A 20713-nucleotide genomic window follows, 5' to 3' on the forward strand; every position below is an offset into this window, starting at 1 on the left:
AGTGCACTTATCTGCTTTTCTGTCCCATAAAACTCTTTCTAAACTCTTTTAAAAGCATTATTTTTAGATAATTTTGAAATTTCATGCTTGCAAGATGTACTTTTAATGGTAAGTTTATGTAATAAATGTTAAAACGTACCATGATAAATGTAAAAAATCTGCATAGTTCTCTTAGGAAAGCTATGGTAGAAGGTGGGGCTTGAAAGTACAATCAATCAATCAATCAATCAATCAATTATGCTATCTTATCTCTTCTGTGGAACAATGGTTCTTTATTTTCCCATTTTCTCCTCAAAGTCTGTGACTTCAGTTAATTCAGGTGACATCAAGTCACCTGCTTCATTATTGTATGTGGATTTTAATTGATATCCCTTAAGTTTTACTTTAAATAATTTTCTTCTTGATCTCTTCCTCCTCCTTTTATTTTATTTTTAGTCCCTCTTCTCTAAATATAGGAATCATTTTCTAAATTAGAAACAGAAAATTACAAAAATGTATGCATTTGGGGGGGGGGGGGTGGGGAGCTCTGATCTGATAAGATCTGTAACTCTTGGTTTCTCATAAGTTTCCTTACAGCGAAGAAACATGCTTTTTAATTTTTTCTTTAAAAATGTACATTTCTTTCCATTTTGGCCCAAAAGCCTGGACCAAAAGCCTTTCATTGAAAGGACCTCTAGTAATTCTAAAGAATGGACCTAATTTGAAATGAGATGTATTGTCGAAGGTTTTGAAATGAGATGGACCCAATTTGAAATCACTGCATCTCTGTAACTACGAACTTTCCATGAATAAAACTCTTACCCCCTTGAAAGGATGGGGCACAGAGTTTCAAATGATCACTGCTAGTCGCCTCTCCCAGCAAACAAGCAGCTCCCAGCCTCAATCATTCTCAAGATGGCAACCTCACAACATAGGAAATATACTGCATTTGCATTTTTTTTTACATTTGTTTCTGGCTTAAAATGATTAATAAAACTTGATAATTTGATGTAACTCAACTGTAACTTTATATTTAATTGCCATTATGAATTATACTACTTTTAAACTGGGTCCATCATTTTGAAACACCCTATATTAATGGAATGGAAGACATGGGTTTCCCTTCCCTTCTACTAATATGCTGCTTGGGAAAACTTTTGTGCTGACTAGAGGATCTTCAGGAACTACATAAAAGAGAGAGATTGAGGGAGGGAGGGAGAGAAATATTGTGTACAGAATGAAAAGGAGGAAATAGCTCACCCTTTCCCCAATAGCAAAGGCCACTACTGGAATAAAAAAAGAATTTTCTATGCATTGAAATGCACCACTGGATTCGACACCAACACTGCAAACCTATTCACATTTATCAGGAAATAGAGATTGAAAAAAATGTTTAATTTTGTTATCTTATAGCTTTTCCTTTTACTAGTTATCCATTCATTTTGCACCATTTATATATCAGTTTGTGACTGGCCAAAAGCTTGTGTTAAAATCTTTACAATTTTTGTACTAATTTCTCCTGAAATGTTTTACTATTTTTCTCTGTTTTGTTAACACATTTTACAAGCAGATGCATCTTATATTTTTGTTCTTTATTTCCATTAGTAAATGATTTTTGCACGTGCACAAACATATATGCATTTCCCCCTTCTTATGTGTATTTCTGGTTGTTAGGGAACCTACATTACAATACCTGGAAAAATATGTTTTAAATTTGCTGAAGTTTCCCTTCACCTTTTTAAGAAGTGTGAATTTGAATGAACTTGTTTTCTATCCGTACAGGGGAATAAAATTTGTGGGTCTTACAATACAAAGAAATATTCTGCACAAAAATATGTCAAGTGACATCTGTATTATCTACAACTACTGATGAGCAGCATCTGGACATAGATTCATATGTCTTTTGACACATTAAAGAAGAAATTTGAATGCCAAATGAACTTTACTCCCTGGACCACAAGAGCAAGAGAATCTTTACGTTTTCTAGCCATTTACAATGGGTTGTGGAGTAATTATTCTTGCAAGCATGAACGGATTATCCAACCATCATTCTGCTAAGTAAATTTAAACAGTCCCCTTGATCTGTATCAGTAAGACTTTTTCCTCTTCCCCTCTTAAGTAATAACACATTGCAGTCAAACTTTTCTCTTCCATCTGTTCAAATGGAAACATGTGGTGTTAAAGTTTTCATACCATACCATGCCTCTGGTAGAGATATACCTTAGAGGCTTCTCTCCAAAAACTAGGGAACAATTTGTGGGCAGTTAATTCACTTTCTTGCAGAGGATTGCATCCCCTCAGGTTAAATGTGCAATCCCGACAGTAAGGATGAATGAAATGAACCCACATATGATCATATTTGCATAATATGGTTTTTATACAATCATTTGGACAAAGGGAATTGTGAAATGGGATAGAACCCATATGGTGGTTGCTCTTCTTCTGGCATTCTTCTTGGCATAGTGAAGATGAACTAGATGCCCTTGGGGTCATTCCAGGGAGGGCCCTACTTGCTTTTAAGAGACTTATACACACACAAGTGATACATCACATGGATCAGTTAGCCCTTAAGCCACTTTGCTGCATGCATAATCAGGCTGATGAAAGATTGTTAGAAGAGTAAAATGGACCTGTCCCATCCCTTCCAAAGTAAATCTATGAGGCAAAGAGAGACATCACCAGAAATTTCATTCTTATTAGCAAGAATGAATATTTTCATCCAAGTTGTGAGAAACTCCTCAAAAACTGCAAAAAATGAGGAGTAATTGGAATAAGGACTTATTCTGTAAAAGTAATCTAAATGTTTTACATAAATGTTCTAGTCAAAAATGTTATTCTCCATATGTTTTCTGAATGTATAATGGTCTCTTTTCAAGGGTTAAAATGTGCTAGCTTTGTGCAGAATATATCCCATATGACAAAGGCCCCAACTACACTGCCATATAATGCAGTCTGAAACTACATTATGTGAACAGTATAAACTCATTTAATGTGGTTCAATGCAGTTGAACCACACTGACTATGTAGTTTGAAATTGAATGATGTGGCAATTTAGATGGGGTCAAAGATTCTGTTCTGTCCATAATTATTATCAAGGTTTCTCAACACTTAATAAATGCTTTTTTGTCTATTATTTCAATATTTTTTTATATTTTATCCAAAACTGGAGAGAGAAAAATACATAGAGTCTACTGAGTGAGTGATCTCTGCCAGTCAGGGCTGATGGAAACTTGAATCAGACTCTAGAACAGCATTTCTCTTCCTGGGGGTCGGGATCCCTGGAGGGTTGTGAGGGAGGTGTCACAGGGGTCACCATAGACCATGTTGGTCATGGGGCTTCTGTGAGGGAAATTTCGCCCAATCTATTGTTGGTGGAGTTCAGAATGTTCTTTGATTGTAGGTGAACTATCAATCCCAGCAACTACAACTACTAAATGTCAAGGTCTATTTTCTCCAAACTCCACCAGTGTTAACATTTGAGCACATTGAGTATTTGTGCAAAGTTTGGTCCAGAGCCATCATTGTTTGGGTCCACATTGCTCTCTGGATGTAGGTGAACTACAAATCCAAAACTCAAGGTCAATGCCCACCAATCCCTTCCAGTATTTTATGTTGGTCATAGGAGTTATGTGTGTCAAGTTTGGTTCAATTCCATTGTTGGTCAAGTTCAGAATGCTCTTTGATTGTAAATCCCAGCAGCTACAACTCCCAAATGACAAAATCAATAAGACCTCTCCCAACTCCACAATATTCAAACTTGAGCATATCTGGTATTTGTGCCAAATTTGGTCCAGTGAATGAGAACACATCCTGCATATCAGATAGTTACATTATGATCCATAACAGGAGCAAAATTACAGTTATGAAGTAGCAACAAAAACAATTTGATGGTTGGGGGACACCACAACATGAGGAACTATATTAAAGCATAGCAGCATTAGGAAGGTTGAGTATTGCAAAGTAATGCTTACTGGGAGAAAAAAAATCAGTCCTTTGTTCTCCCTGACTGCAAGCTAAGAAGAGTAACAGGAAAGTCCAAGCAACTTCCTTTTGTTTTTCGGAAGAGGTGGTAGGGCCAATTACTAGCCAGGACAGTCTCCCATTTTGCTTACCCAATGCTGAAGTGGAAATATAATTTATCAGCTCACTCAGAAACATAATTTTCTGTAAGGATGATGGAAAATTTATCCTTCTTACAGTACAGCCTGACATTTGCAGGAAAATAATGGGTGCAATTTTACATAACGATCTACATTGCAAAACTTAACTATGTTACACTTGCTGTAATTTCCTACCGAATTAAGACCATTTATACTTATGTAAGTCCCATATTCCAACCAACAATTCTGAGCAAAAACAAAGGGTATATTTTAATCATAATTCCATGTCATTTATTAAAAACCTTTGAAAAATATAGCTAATCACTTACTTTATTATGCACTTTGGTATATTTAAACAGACTTTGGAAATTTACTACTTACATTTAACCATTATGGCTCAGTTACTTGTAGCTTGTTAACAAGGAAGAACAGTACTTTTATATTGTGATTTCTAGGATACAGTTAATGCTATTAGGAATTCACAACACTCAATAGAGTACAAAATCTAATGAATAGATAAGTCCAAAAGGTGAGGATCAGATTATTTGGGATCAGGTAAATACCAAATTAATGAATGTTGGCAGGGCATTCAGATAGGTATTGGGGAAGAGAGAAGCCACAATCTTGTAGGAAACAGAGGCACGAGGCAGCAAAACAAGAGAAAGAGACAAACGTCTACATTTTCTTGTCTTGGAAAGCCAAAGAACCCCTTCAGTTCACAAACTAGATAAGAACTTTATTTTATCTATTTACCTTTTTTCATGTCAGAAGTGATTTGAGAAACAGGTTGTTTCTGATGTGAGAGAATTGGCTGTCTGAAAGAACATTGCCCAGGGGATGCCCGGATGATTGATGTTTTACTATCCTGTGGGAGGCTTCTCTCATGTTCCCGCATGAGAAGCTAGAGCTCAACAGATGGGAGCTTACCCCACTCCCCGGATTAGAACCACCAACTTGTTGGTCACCAGTTCTTCTGGCACAAGAGTTTAACTCATTGCGCCACCGGGTGCTCCTATTTAACAATGAAATTAGCCAAAGTAATCACCTAACTTCCCACTGCCACAACTAAATCTAGTGCCACCTAATGTTTAAACTGTATAATAATATTATCCATATTTACTCATACCAGACTGGGTTTTCTAGATATCTTTGGATTATACTGCTCATTATGATCCATCACTATCGGCTGTTTTTATTACAGTTATATTAGGGATTCAAGTCCATCAATGTATGAAAAACTATAGGTATCCACCCCAGCATAACTGTTCACCTACATTTGAAAATATACTTAGATATTTATGTTTATTCCCCTTAATTGTTTAAAAGACAAAAGAATGTTTCAAAATAATTAAAACACCGCTCCAGTGGACATTTTAACTTGTCACAATATCATAAATAGTTATCTCTATTGATGGATCATATCTATTCACAAAAAGTCTGGGCAATCTCTATTAAAGGAATTTCCTTGGAAAATAGCACAATTTTTTCCGGAGCCACAGTGAAATTCACAGTCAGATATCCGTACATATTGTAAATTATTTTACTTTTCAGACCTCAAGTGGGGCTCAGCTTCCTTGTCAGAATGCAGTTTGGAATTTGACTGTGAATCAGCACTGTCTTTTTCAAGTAGCTTTGTATGAAATCCATTTGCAGAATTCTGATTAATATCTGCTCCTGTTGTGTATTCCCTCGGTTTCCTGTATAATTCCAACAGGCTCTTCAGTTCCAAATGTGTGTCTCCAGTATAGGCTTGGCATCAGTGAGATCTCTGTATCTTTTTACTCTTACATTCTCTGGCAGACTTTAAATCCCTGAGGATCATCATCCTGAAAAAAAAAAGAATGTCATGTACATCGAAGCTATTTTATACAGCTATTATCTAACATCCGCTGTTTTTCTGTACTGATAGAACCACATAAGATTTTCAGACTAGTGAGTGGGGATAGATAAAAATATGATATGTAAATGTTCCTACATTTTTAAAGGAAGGGAAAGTCCAGAGCATATTCAAACAATTGTTCCAATGGAAATAAATTTTATAAATGACACGTGAACATAAGTGAAAACAGGCCAAGGGATTATTTCACAAACTTAGCTCTTGGGGCTAGGAACAATTCCTGAAAATACTTATAATACAAAAACTTTCTGAAGAATTTCAACAGAAAAGTGCTTATAATATAGTTTTCCTCTGTTTCTTTTTAAATACACAGCACATATTTTTTTCATTTTTTGGTATTCAAGCAATACTTTGTTGAGATTACGAGGAGAACAATCAAGCATAAACAAACAAGAGCAACCAAAATGACCAATGGATTAGAACTGGCCTACGAACAAAAGTTATAATTAGAGCTTGAAACGAAGCTCAATAATGTTAAATATTACAAACTCAGACAATACTTAAATACTATTACAACCAGTCCATCCTCCAGGAAATAAAGCCTGACTGCTCACTGGAGGGAAGGATACTAGAGACAAAGTTGAAGTATTTTGGCCACATCATGAGGAGACAGCAAAGCCTAGAGAAGACAATTATGCTGGGGAAAGTGGAAGGCAAAAGGAAGAGGGGCCGACCAAGGGCAAGATGGATGGATGGCATCCTTGAAGTGACTGGACTGACCTTGAAGGAGCTGGGGGTGGTGACGGCCGACAGGGAGCTCTGGCGTGGACTGGTCCATGAGGTCACGAAGAGTCGGAGACGACTGAACGAATGAACAACAACAACCACCATTAATGTTTAAAATAATGTAATAGCTAACCAATCAACAATATGTATCCAAGTGTTGGAGAATTTCTGTGTGTGTGTGTGTAGGGGGGTGGGGTTCCAGGTTCAATCATCTATTGAATTCACCGGATGACTTTGGGCCGGTCTTTCAGCCTTACATGGTTGATTTGGAAATAAAATGGAGATGAAGACCATATGCAGAACATTTGTAGGGCATATGTATAACTAAAATGAATAAATAAATATGTGAACAAGGATATGTGAACCCTATGCCTGTCTTTAAGAGCTTTAGTTTTGCCTTTTCCACATATTTGTTTTAGCGAGCCATGAAGGAGCTGGCATTTATAGCAGGTCAACACTATTCTTGTTTTTACACTAACACAAAAATAGCATTTTTATGTGACCAGAAAGTACAGATTATCAGGAATCCTTGACATTGTCATGCACAGCATTGATAGTTATCTAACACATACTTGCTGGATCTGTCCAAGTTCCCTCTGAGTTTTGGGGCAGTTTTTTTATAACACTCCTCATTTCCTTTTAGTTATTGCCACTCTGTAATTCCTAATATAATAGCTTTTGTGGTACTAACATATTCCCTGCATTCCTGGATATTAACACTTCAGTAAGGTATTTTAAGAATGTGAAGACTAAAAGGGTCATAAAGTCAAAAATTGTTTTTAAAAACCCACACATAATCATTAAACTGATCTACACAAATTCCATTTCAAGGCATTTTGCTACCTGAGCAGTATGAGCAAATGGTATCAGCACCCTCACAAAAATGCACAGAACTTGCCCGGTAATCCAGCTGTTTTAGCATATAGCTGTATACCCCATAAGTATTTCTTTTCCTTCATGGCAGTAAAAACACAACAAAAACTACTACTTAACTCTGGGTGCATCTACACTGTAGAATGAATGTAGTGTGACACCACTTTGTCAAACTTGTGTTTTCTCTTGCTTTGCAGGCTAGCAAATCCAGAATGTTTCACTTGAGACATTTTGATTTTCTCAAATAACTAGATCTAGAAGGGTTCAACAACATGTACAATATAATCTGGGATCAGTCTGGAGCAGACATTCTGTGGACCAGCCCTATATTGTGGTCCACAGCATGTCTGCTCCAGTCTGGCCTCTGGATTCAAAGTTCAGACACTTTGTTCTCAGCCCATAAAAGTAGTGGAAATGGAGTCCAGCCCTTCCAATCAAGCTGAAACTTATTCAGCCTCACTGGACAATCACATTTATCTGGGCAGTTGATTCTATCACTGCAGTAGCTGGGCAGACAGGTCTGGAGAGTTCTTGGTCATTGCCTGGTACCTTTACTGATATTGCTCCCTTCTTCTTCTTCTCATGTGGCACCTTTGCTGATACTAGTAAAAGTGGTCATCGCTGGGCAGGAATTCTCTCAAACTCTCTTGGTGACTGTCATGATGACAAAGACAACAGAGCCACAATTTGTCCTTGATTTTCTGTGCCACAGAGTACAGGAAAAAGAGTATGGTAGTGCCAGGGCATGTACACACTGGGCCTGTTTGGATTAGAACTGGTCCAGCTATCCACACTAGCCCTAAATTCCAGAGCATTCCCTCTCCTAATGTGGGGAAAATTGGATTAATCAGTTTTACCCTACATCCGTGGACATCATATGCACATCCAGGTTCAATCTCTGGTTAAAACTGGAGTTTTAGGCCTGTATAGACAAGCCCTTGGACTTCTTCAGGGAAAAAAATGATCTAAATATTTTAACTTCCCTATTTTTTCCAGGTATTCTTTAAGATCACTTCCAGAAGATCTAGCTAACCTGATTAAGATGAGATCATTCATGTTATGTAATGCTGATGCGATCATGACAACACCGTGAAAATTGTGTCCATATTGATATACCTCAGCCAGATAATTAGGTTGCTATCCACTCCATAATTCCATCAGAGGAAAATGGACATAGCCATAATCACTTTTAACACTGATATGGTTCTAAAATGAAACTCCTTGCCAAAGAGTAAATTAATTCAATTTGGAAGTTTTAAAAGTTCTGGAATTCATAACTATTATTGTATATACTTCCTGGAAGAACAAGAGAAGGATGATGATATTGTGCAAGCCACACAAATCTATTCTATACAATGACTTTGGTAACACTTAAGAATCAACTCCAACTGAATACTGTGCAACTGGAATGGCACAAACAGAATATCTTTGTGTGACTATTGCGAATTATAGTTTAAAATCTTAATAAAAATTAAAGACAGAGTTTGATGACTGAAAGTGTTGATACAAACTTACAGATGTTTGACATCCCCACCTTTATGCAATTATGTCATAATTTAAGAGAGCTGCCATATGTTTTGTATTAATACTGAAAGGGGTGGTCCTTGGAAGCATTCAATACTGCAGTGTCGTTATAGTGCAGTATTGTTTCTGCAGTCAAGTCTGCAGTTGTAACTCTTATTAACTAGCAATTCAACCAAGTTCCAATTAGTAAAAGTTGAAGGATGGTCCAGAGTTTGCTTGCAACTCCAGAGTATTCCTGCAGCTTTGGAGCAGTGAAGACAGCAAGATCAGGTCCAATGCATACCAATGCACTTACCACATGCTCATCAGCTCAGACAGTTTGTGCCTGCATTAATGCAATCATTGCTCTCAACGTTGTGAACTCCTGGTCATCAGCAGAAGTGACCATGATGACTAAGGAAGTGGGAGCCAGTCTCTCTCACATTCTTTCTGGTTGTATGGTGTCTCTGCTGGTATCAGCATGGATCACCAACGATAGCAAAGAGCTCACATAGAGTTCTGTAGCCAGCAAGGAGCAATGACAGCAACATAGATGGTAAGGTCATATCCAGTGGCACTAATGCAATCTCAACCTGGCTGGATTTGAACAGTAAGCTTAGATGGTGCATTTGGCCATATACAGGATAATACGGGAACATTTACTGGTCAGTGTAGATACAGCCTAAGTGACAATTTAGTTGTAAATTACACAAGGAAACTGGTGATTGCCAATGTATAACTTCATGTTAACCACACAGAAAAAGATCTGGCATTTGGTTGTTTTCAAAGAAAACTAAGACAAATAGTGTAATAATTAGTAATTACACTATGTTGTACATTTCCTACCCAAGCAATATAATTCCTAGGAACATGGATCACTTTCCAAGAACATACATGCAATTATAAAAAGAAGATTATGAAATTCTTCTTCAGTTTCATCTTTTAATTCAAGGAAATGAAAATTTCTTGTATTTTTTTTTGTACATTGCCAACTGTGCCTACATCAATACATTTTTCAAAACAGTAGGTGGTCTATCCCATATAGTTAACTCAAGAGGCAGAAAGTGTTATAGCATTATGATTCCACTTTAAGTGCCATGGGTCCAAAAGATGGATTGGCATTTAAAATTCGCATCCAGTTTGCTCCTCTCATACCCCTGATCAAACTACAAATATTTTATTGTTACACCCCAAATCTGTTCCCTCGGGAAGCTACCTTACTTTATTTAATGGTACAGATGGATCTGGACTCAACTCCAAATGTTCTCAGCCTACTTATACGTTTTGCTAATTTTCCTGCGGGAGTCAAAGGGAAGGAAGGAAGGATTTTCCCCTTCAAGCAACTACCATAATTAAAATAGAATTCCACTATACAGTTTACAAAAATCAGTACAGACCTCTGAGGAAGCCTGCCATAGATGCAGGCGAAACGTCAGGAGAAATGCCTCTAGAACATGGCCATATAGCCCGAAAAAACCCACAAGAACTGAGTGATTCCGGCCATGAAAGCCTTCGACAATACATCAGTACAGATAGTTGTAGAAGAAGTCTATGACTCTGTAAAACAGAGAAGAAAAGCCTCAACAGAAGTTAAGATCAATTTGTTTATTTTGTAAAACTTTATTTGATTAAAATATTGATAATAGATTTAAAGTTTTTCCCTTTAATGGCAAGGTGTATTTCAATATATAGGTTGAAGTAATGCTTGGGAACATAAGTGCTTTGAATTCTGAATCCTCCTCCCCCCCCCCCCCCCCGATTTTGGAGTAACTATATTTGTATATATATCCACAATGAGATGGCTTGGAGATAGGACCTGTTACATATACACCTTAGGTATGTAGCCTGAAAAAGGTATACAAAATGTTTAATAACTTTGTGCAGAAACAACACTTGTGTACACTGAACTAACAGAAAGCACTCATGTGCACTATTTTGGATTTGGGATTTCAGAATTAGAAATAAAGGATACTCAGCCTGTATTAATTTTGTATTGGGAAAAACTCTAGCCTTTGTAGACTCACATTCTTTTAAATTATATCCTAATGACCTGGAATAGAGTAACTATTAGGCCTGGGTAACAACGCAAAAATTTGTTTCTAAAATCGATTTGTAATTGGGGTGTTTTTTTGTTTCGATATTTAAAATAATTACAAAATTTTCCCAAAAAAAAGTTCGGTATTTACGAATTTTCGTAAATATTTACAAAACATTTTGTAAAGATGGCGCCCTTTTTTTCAATATTTTTTAAATTTTTTTTAATTTAATTATTAATTTAGTAGAATAGGGAGGAGAAATTATTATTGAGGGAAGGCAGGCACTCACTCTGGCGGGCCCTCTCGCTCGCCGCTCGCTCGCCGCTCGCCCTCTCGCTTGCCCTCTCGCTCGCTGCTCGCCCTCTCGCTCGCTGCTCGCCCTCTCGCTCGCCGCTTGCCCTCTCGCTCGCCGCTCGCCCTCTCACTCGCCCTCTCACTCGCCCTCTCGCTCGCCCTCTCGCTCGCCACTCGCTCTCTCACTCGCTCTCTCGCTCGCCGCTCGCCCTCTCGCTCGCCGCTCGCCCTCTCGCTCGCCGCTCGCCCTCTCGCTCGCTGCTCGCCCTCTCACTCGCCCTCTCGCTCGCTTGCTCAGCCGGCGCCGAGAGAGGAGAGCTCCCAGCAAGCCAGGCGGCCATCTTACGTATTTCCGAAATGGACGGAAATACAAATTTTTTTGGCGCCTGCCGTTTCGATATTTAAAAACACTTCCAGGTTTAAAAATAAGTTTTGTAATCGTTTCGTAATTCAAAAATTAACGAATTTTTTAACGAATTACGAATTAACGAAACGAATTGCCCAGCCCTAGTAACTATGATTGGCATGGTAGTAACTTTCTTGCTTTGCCTGTTGCTGAGCAATTGATCCTCCAGGATTCAAAATATTAGCATTTACCATCTATCATTCACTAGTGAGATCTTATTGCATTGCTGCACATGTTCATGCATATTACATAAATAAGGCTCATTGGGATGTATTTTTTGGAAATAGGATCAGATTATATTAAAGTATATACTTAACCAATATTCTTATATGTTCTCTTGTTGCAAGTCACCTGAAGGAATCAGAGCTGGCAGAAAGATAATTTCTTCATATGGCCAATGCTCAGGTCCTAAGAGGTGGTAGTAGCAAATTCCCAGTTATTTGGATATTGCCTTTGTGCATGCAACACATGTCCTGTGCTGCATCAACCAGTTGCCTCTGATTTGGAGAACCCATTGTCACAAGTGTTAAGGTATGTCAAGTCTAGGAAATGAGGAATAGCATGTTCACATCAAGCTATAACATGTCTTAGGCCAGACATAGATCAAATTTCCAAGAAAATAGAACTAATGTACACATATTAACGCCTTCTCACTGAAGAAGTGCTTAACTTTTATTTGAAACACTTTGCATTTTTACCTCCGCTATGTCATTCTTGGCCTTGAATAAGCAGAGGGGTCAGTGTCATTAGGATAGCTGTCTTCCTCTTCCAGTGATTCCTAGAAGTACTTGTACTTGATTCCCCAGTGTTTTAAAACTCTATTTAGAGCCAAAATGTGAGCCTAGAGTTGAGAAATTTACTGTCATTGTCTGCAGAATAGCTGGCCCTGCTATACAATGTGGCATATCTAATCAAAGACCAAGCAAACTTGCTGTGGAAAAACACACACATTTTTATCTAGGTCATTAATATATCAAGTGAAGCCCAATAAATTTGGTTCCATCCAGTGGCTTGAGATCTCTCTTAGTACGCTTATGATCTCCCAGGCCCTATCTGGATTTGGCAGACTGAGACAGTATTTATGCCTTTTGGGTCTATCTTCAATGCTTCAATGATGACATTGTCCTTACTCCCCACTGCCTTCCCTCCCCGGCATAAAAGGGAAGCAGATCCCAAATCAAGCCTAAACTAAATGTATGAAGACTACAGACATGAAGCAGACACACATCAGGTGCAACAGGAAGTCTGCTTTGTATCAGCTTTCTACCTACTGCCTTTCAAACAGGCAGCAAGACAATCCTTCATTTTACCTGTTTAGATGTTGAACAGGCCTGCTTTCGTACAGCAGACATAAAACAGTGAAGGTGTACAGGTGTTCTCCAGCAAGTTGGAGGAAGAAAGTTAGGAAATATGCTCATTATTTGCCAATCACAGAACAAGCACACAGTTTGTCTCACTATCTACCCCCTTACCTCAATCAAATGCATGAATAATTAAAGAATAAGCCATACTTCTACTTTGATTTATATTTTAAAGCCCCATTAGACTCCTATAATAAAGGTTTTAATGTGGGTTTAAGTTTTCACTGAAATAAATGTCAGAAAGGATTGATTTTGTCTTTTTTATGAAATTAGGAAGAAAAAATGCATGAATTTGCCTGGATCATATCTTGATTTGGGGAATACATGTTAAACTCATTTCTCCTCTATTTGAAGAACCAAGTCAGTATCTTTACTGTATAATGTACATTAAATCAGGTTATTGATGTTGCATCCAGAATAGACACAGATATAAATATAGGTTTCAGACTTCTTTTCCTATTACCACTTGACACATGTATGTCTCATATTTTATATCATCATCATCTTCATCATCATCTTTAATTACTTATTCTCTCTCCATCCGAGATGCTCCAGGCGATTTACATTGTAGAAATTATACAGGATAAAACACATACATACAAATACTAAAATTAACATGGGTCAAATGCTCTAGTAAAAAGCCAGGTCTTAAGTGCTAGCATAAAATGCCCTAAGTCACGCATGGCTCTCAAATAGGGAGGCAAGGAATTCCATAAGGCAGGGGCAGAAAAGGCCCTGCATTTGGTGCTTTCCAAGTGCACTTCCCTAGGACCCGGTATATAGAGCAAATCGCGTTGGGATGGTCACAGCGACCTCCGATGATAGGAGAAGGAGAGACGGTCTCTAAGATACAATGGACCCATAGCATTATCAACCATATCAACCGCAGCATTACAGAATTCATTGATGAGTGTTGCTTAGAAGCCCATTAAATAGTTGAGTGAAACATGAATTTATAGATTTCCAAATATAAATTTGTTATTTGAATTTTGATACTTGTAATATTTTTACATGGGAAATTCAAAGCAAAACTTGCATATTGTTTATGAGAGTGATTTTTTTTAAAAAAATCAACTCTGAACTTGAGATTAGCTGGCATATCTTCATGGTTTTGTTTTGGGCAGGCCTGAAAATATAGAAAATCTGAAACAGAGTTTATCAAATATGAAGTACCATAAGAAAATAAATTTCCGCTGCCATCTACTGAATGGCATGTACTTACAGTAAAATATGATACACTAACAACTCTGTTGAAGTTCATCGGGGGTTTTTTAAATGAGAGAAGTACGTGAAAGACAACTTTCAGCAGTTATCACCTATATTACTTTGGCTCAAGTATTAGGAGATATTTCTCTCCACCTATTTATTTATTTAGAACATTTACATCCCATCCATTCTCGACCTCCAAAGAGGGACTCAGGATGGCTACCAACAGGCAACAATTCGATGCCAACACAAAATAAACACATAATAAAATACAATAAAATGCCTAAAATAATATAAATATACATTAAAACAGTTTGCCAGGTTAAAAAACGTCATCCAAATCAAAAGTTCCATTGCTGAACTGTTCAAATAGTTCCTTCTAATGTTCAAGCTAAATCTGCTTCCCATAACTGAAAGCCATGAGGCTTGTCACCACATCTCTGTGACAGCTCTTGAGTTAATTAAAGAATGCGATCATGACATCCCTTAACCTTCTCTTTCCCACACTGAAGATGCTCAGCTCTTTCAACCTCTCATCATATGTTTTACTCTCCATACCACATCATCCTGGTTGCCCTTCTCTGAACCTGTTGGAACTTGTTTATATTCTTACTGAAATAAGACGTTATTCCTCCAAGGTGTTTTCTTATGCTCATAGACTTCTTCATTATCCTTGGGAGTCTCTTCCTGTTGGTTCTGTAAGATCAGTTTTTCCTGTGTTCTGTCTAAGAAGTTCTCATGTTCTCTTTTGCATTAAAGGGATTCAACACATAGCTTCAGTGCTGTGACCTGCTCTTCCAAGGAAATTATCAATTTACACTTGCTGCAGGTTTAGTTTTTAGCAAGAAGACAAGCATTGAACATACACTACAACAAATGACTATGGATATTTCTCTTTCAATCTCTGCAGTTACTTGTTTCCTCTTCCTCCTCATAATATCTATATGGGACACATGAGATATAACTACATGTGCATCAATGTGTCTGCCACTGGCTCAAAAGATTGCTTCCTTGCCCCACCTATGAGAGGAATTTTTCAGTCCATGCATCGGATATGAACTAAATCAGAGGTCCTCAAACTAAAGCCCGGGGGCCAGATACGGCCCTCCAAGGTCATTTACCTGGCCTTCGCTCAGGGTCATCTAAGTCTGAAACTACTTGAAAGCACACAACAACAACAACAACAACAATCCTTTCTCATCAGCCAAAAGCAGGCCCACACTTCCCATTGAAAAACTAATAACTCTATATTTGTTAAAATTGTTCTTCGTTTTAATTATTGTATTTTTAAATTTTGTTTTGCACTACAAATAAAGTATGTGCAATGTGCATAGGAATTCATTATTTTAAAAAAATCAAATTATAATCTGGCCCTCCAGCAGTTTGAGGGACTGTGACCTGGCCCTCTGTTTAAAAGGTTTGAGGACCCCTGACCTAAATCAACCACAGCAGATTTTGTGGCGAAATTTCTGGTGAGTTTTTAATAACTTGCTTCTGTCTTTATGCATGCAGAATTGAACATTGGAGGTGTGCATTTTGTAGACACCCCAACCTTGAGCCACCTTCAAGCTACATTATAGTGTCTGTGTAAAAGCACCCTGAGCCAGGTAAAAAACATAATACAATACTCTCTGTATGAATGGTATATAAAAACACATCAGTCTTTGTTGCTATTTCCTTTTTAATTCTATGTCAAAGAACACGTGAGGTTGAAAAAATCTGGTAACAACATCTCTAGTTTACAAAGGACAGATGGAATATGTCATTGCACAAAGTATTAGTAAAAGGAGAAAGCTATGTAGAAACACTGTGACATAGCAATGCATATCACCAGTCAGTTCTGTCAAATACTAAATACCATTGAATGTCAGTTAAACCTTAAAGGACCAGTATCAAATAGCACTGAGTATAAAACAGAGAATATTTGAGCTGCCAAAGAATAGCTGGGGGAAAAATTACCATCAACATTCACGAAGGAGAGAAGTATTGTTCCAGCTCTAAACTGTTCAGCCTGCTTCACTTCCTTGCAAATGGAGGGCTCTAGAAGCTGTGTCTCAAACAAAATTGAATTGTTGAGTTTCCAGAGTACAATATTGGGGAACCACTCCCCATCTGTTTTAAACAGGTTCTATGGTTCTGCATGAAATCTCTTCTGTAATGTTGAACAAGAACAAGATACCAAAATACATAAACACGTATGGCTGAAAAAAGAGACAGATGTACTCACTTTCAGAAATCACCATTTCCATATGAGGGAACATGAGTTAAAGAAGGTTAAAAAAGAAAGAGATAAAGAAAAAGAAAAGGAGGGAAAGAATGGGGCTGTAATTTTTTCAAGGTGCTTTAATTGGAAAAGAAAAAAATGAAATGGAAAGTGTTTTGTTTTTTTTTTAAAAAAAACATATTGCACATTAGTGCCATGATGGCTTTAATATGTGACTGCAATTTCTACTCATTTGAAATGATACTTAGGAAACTGAGACCAGTGTGCAGTGTAAAGGAGTAAGCACTTTTGGGAATTATAAGGCTTACTTCTGAGTAAACATGCACAGGATTGAGCAGTTTATTGCATGAACAAATTGTTTAGTAATTGTGTGGTGCCGGGCAGGGAAAAGACAGAATTATGTATTTCAAGTAAGGCCCAACACATGGCAAACATCAAGTTAGGAATGCAGTGTCACCATTAACTAAGAATGCAATAAATGTAGGACAGATCCCAAACATGCCATAATAAGACAATTCAGAAGAAAGAATTAGGACAGAGAAATCTGACTACTAGATCTATTTATGGAAATTAATTTCATGTGAAAATAATTAACACATGCAATAAATAATATTTTCTGCCCTCCACCCCAAGAAGATAAGCTCCCCTAAAGACATGGTCTCACAGCTTGGATGTACTCACAGCTTGTATTTATCTGTGAGCCTGGAAACTGAATTTTCTGTGGTGATCAAGAGTGCATTTTGGAAGTTAAAAGTACTATGTGCCAGCTGAACCTGTTCCTAAGCTCAGTTTTAAACAGTTTGAATCACTCTTGCATACATCAGGCTGATGTTTAATTGGATCTGTTAAATTCAGCTCATCCAAAGAACCACAGACAGACTATGTAGTTGGCACACAACTTCCTCATTACAACAGCTCTTGCTGCTTTACAGGGATAATTCCAAGTGCCAGTTTTGACCTAAAAAGCACTATATGGATTCATTTCTAGTTATCCAAAATAACATATTCTTCCATATCGGCTTGCCTGGGTTTGAGATATGTTGGGAGACCCTCCTCTCTAGCCTATCACCTTCAGTGACATGTCCAATGGGAACATCCATCTTCTCCATGGATTCTCCTAGGCTCTGGTTTCCTCCATGGTATTGCACTGGCTGGTGAAGATTTTTTAAAAACAGGCTTTTAGAAACTGTGTTCATAAGCAAACAGATTTTAATAATGTGTTATAATCCTCTAATTTCTTTTTTAATAAATATGTTTTAAAACATTTCTAATGATATACAAAACACCATATCTCCAGAAGCCTGACTTGGTCACAGTGGTCCACGCCTTAGTTACATCCAGATCGGATTACTGCAATGCACTCTACGTGGAACTACCTTTGAAGATGGCCTGGAAACTGCAACTGGTTGCTAACTAGAGTTCATTATAGGGAGCGGACGATGCACCTATTAAAACAGCTCCACTGGTTGTCAATTAGATTCCCATCCCAATTCAAAGTGCAGGTCATCACCTACAACTGGATTCATCTGGTTTACCCTACAATATGTATTGGAAGTGCAGGAATGACATGTGGACAGCCAGGATTGCTCTTGTAGATTAACCCTAAATTGGTGTCTCCAAATTTACAACATTAGGACCAGCATAATATCTCCTTGTCTTTCCATCGCTTGATAAATGCTGGTAATAAATCTTCAGTACCTGCAATCTCTTAATGGAGTGTAAGACCCATTTGCCTCAGCCATAGTCCAGTTGGATTATGAGCGACCACCATCCTCGGGAGCTACATATTGCCAACCATCTGCCTTCTCTCTGGCTGAATCTTCAGTCCACAGAGTGAGTAATGACATTTGGCCATCCCGATGTTGCTAGACTACAGCTCTTATTCTTTGCCACTGAACATGCTGACTTGGAATGACAGTGATTGTTGTCTGCACAACATCCAGCAGGCAACACTTTTCTCAGTCCTGCATTAGATACCCACATGTAATACTTCACATACTCCAAAATGTACCAGATCAGCCGTACTATAAATATAGAAGACTTTCTACTCATTTGGTTGAATGAAATCTTAAACTGCGATCATGCCAGACCCACTGAATATTGGGGATATACTATCTATCTCAACATCCTGCACAATTAAAATTCAGTTCCACAAATACAATGTTTTAGTTTGTACCAAACATGAGGTATATATTCATTGAGTTGTGTAGTATAGGTTCCTATTAAGGTCTATTTAGTTTTGGTTACCATGGAAGATTGCAATGAAAAAGGAGAATTCACCATAAACCTGATTTATTAAACCTTAAAATAGATAGTTATGAGCTGGATTTTAACATGTGTTCATGACTGACTTAACCCTTTTGTGTTTCATGTGATGGCTCTAAATCTGATTAATTTTGAAAGATTTAAATAAGTATATGTGGACAACAAACTAATGTTTCAGTAAACAGAAACACCGTGACATAAGTTCTATTAGTAATCACAACTAGACCAAATCAGTGGGATTTATGAATTTTGTGATTTGCAGTTAAGCAGTTGATTCATTAAGCTTGAGTTGGGACTAACCAAGAGGATTAAAACTAGAATTTTGGCCATTCCTGGCAAACTAAAAATAGATATCAGAAACTACAGTTTCAGAATACATGATCATTTGAAATATATAATTCCAGATTTAATGGATGTTGTGAGTTTTCAGAGCCTTATGTGATAATGTCCTAAGAGTTAACAACTATGGTGTTTTGCAGGGGTCAGATGTACAAGCACATAAAGGTCTTAGAAATGGCAATTTTATGAAGGAAAATATCCATGCTATTATACCCAACTCACCCTGATTAATGTAATATTGTCACCTTTTATAACATTTGGTTCAAAATAGAAGAGCTCAGGGATTTTATAGCACCACAATATAATGAGTGGTCAAGTTCTTAATTCCCACTTAACACTCATTTGTAATTGACCTTCAGTCTATGTCCAAACTGATTACCTCTTGTCAAAACAGGATGACATAATGTTCATTATTTCCTTAAATAGATGTTTTGTGTCATGATTGCTAGATAAAAGACATTTTTGTGAAAAAAATGTAAAATATTCTCACATGTTTCAATATTATAAGTCACTAATAATTACACACACCCTTCCATTGGTTTTTAGATCTGATTCTGAAGCTATTTAAGAAGATAACTATCCCCCTTAAGTGGGTTCAAGTTTTGTAATATATTATGTTAACAATAACAAGGTCTATTTTTGTGTTCATCCTGTTTATATCAAATGTTCCTAGCTTCTCTGAATGCATCTAGATGGGCAACATGAGATAAAAAAGTGAATAAAACTAATTAAAATATTTTAAAAGGCTAGTTGCTGTGTGTTTCTAAGTTGTTTCCAACTTATGGTGATTGTAAAATAAATCACAGAATTTCTTGGAAATATTTGTTCATGGGAGAGTTGTCATAGGCTTCATTTGAGGCTGAGAGAGTGTGACTTGTCCAAGACCACTCAATGGGTTTCCTCGATTGAATAGGCAATCAGATCCTAATATCTTCAAGTCGTAATCCAACACTCAAAGCACTACACTATGTTAGCACTTAAAAAGACCTGTATTAAAATGTTACTCCTGAGGTACAATAGACCCACAAAGGCAATGGAATTCACAGAAGGATTGGGTAATCATTCAATAATTTATTGGACAGATCTACTTTAGATGAGCTTAGCAACTGAAGTCAGGCTAAAGGGAACCTGATAAATTAACACTTTTATAAGCTCAATTGAGTCAATAGGTCTATTCTAATTCATGGATGCAATGTAGAATAATCAAGACCATAGAAATCTTATGTTTACCACTAGGTATCACATATGAAGGTCCAGTGTCTTTCACTGGGAAGTAGGTGATGACACATACTGAGCAAAGATTATAAAAGTTAATATATACCTGAGAATCATAGAGTTGGAAGAGACCTCATGGGCCATCCAGTTCAACCTCCTGCCAAGGAGCAAGGAAATCACATTCAAAGCACCCCCAAGAGATAGCCATCCAGACTCCATTTAGAAGCCTCCAAAGAAAGGGCCTTCACCACACTCTGGGGCAGAGAGTTCCACCACTGAACAGGTCTCA

The sequence above is a fragment of the Anolis sagrei genome, chromosome 1 (genome assembly GCF_037176765.1).
Source record: "Anolis sagrei isolate rAnoSag1 chromosome 1, rAnoSag1.mat, whole genome shotgun sequence".
NCBI classification, from domain to species: domain Eukaryota; kingdom Metazoa; phylum Chordata; class Lepidosauria; order Squamata; family Dactyloidae; genus Anolis; species Anolis sagrei.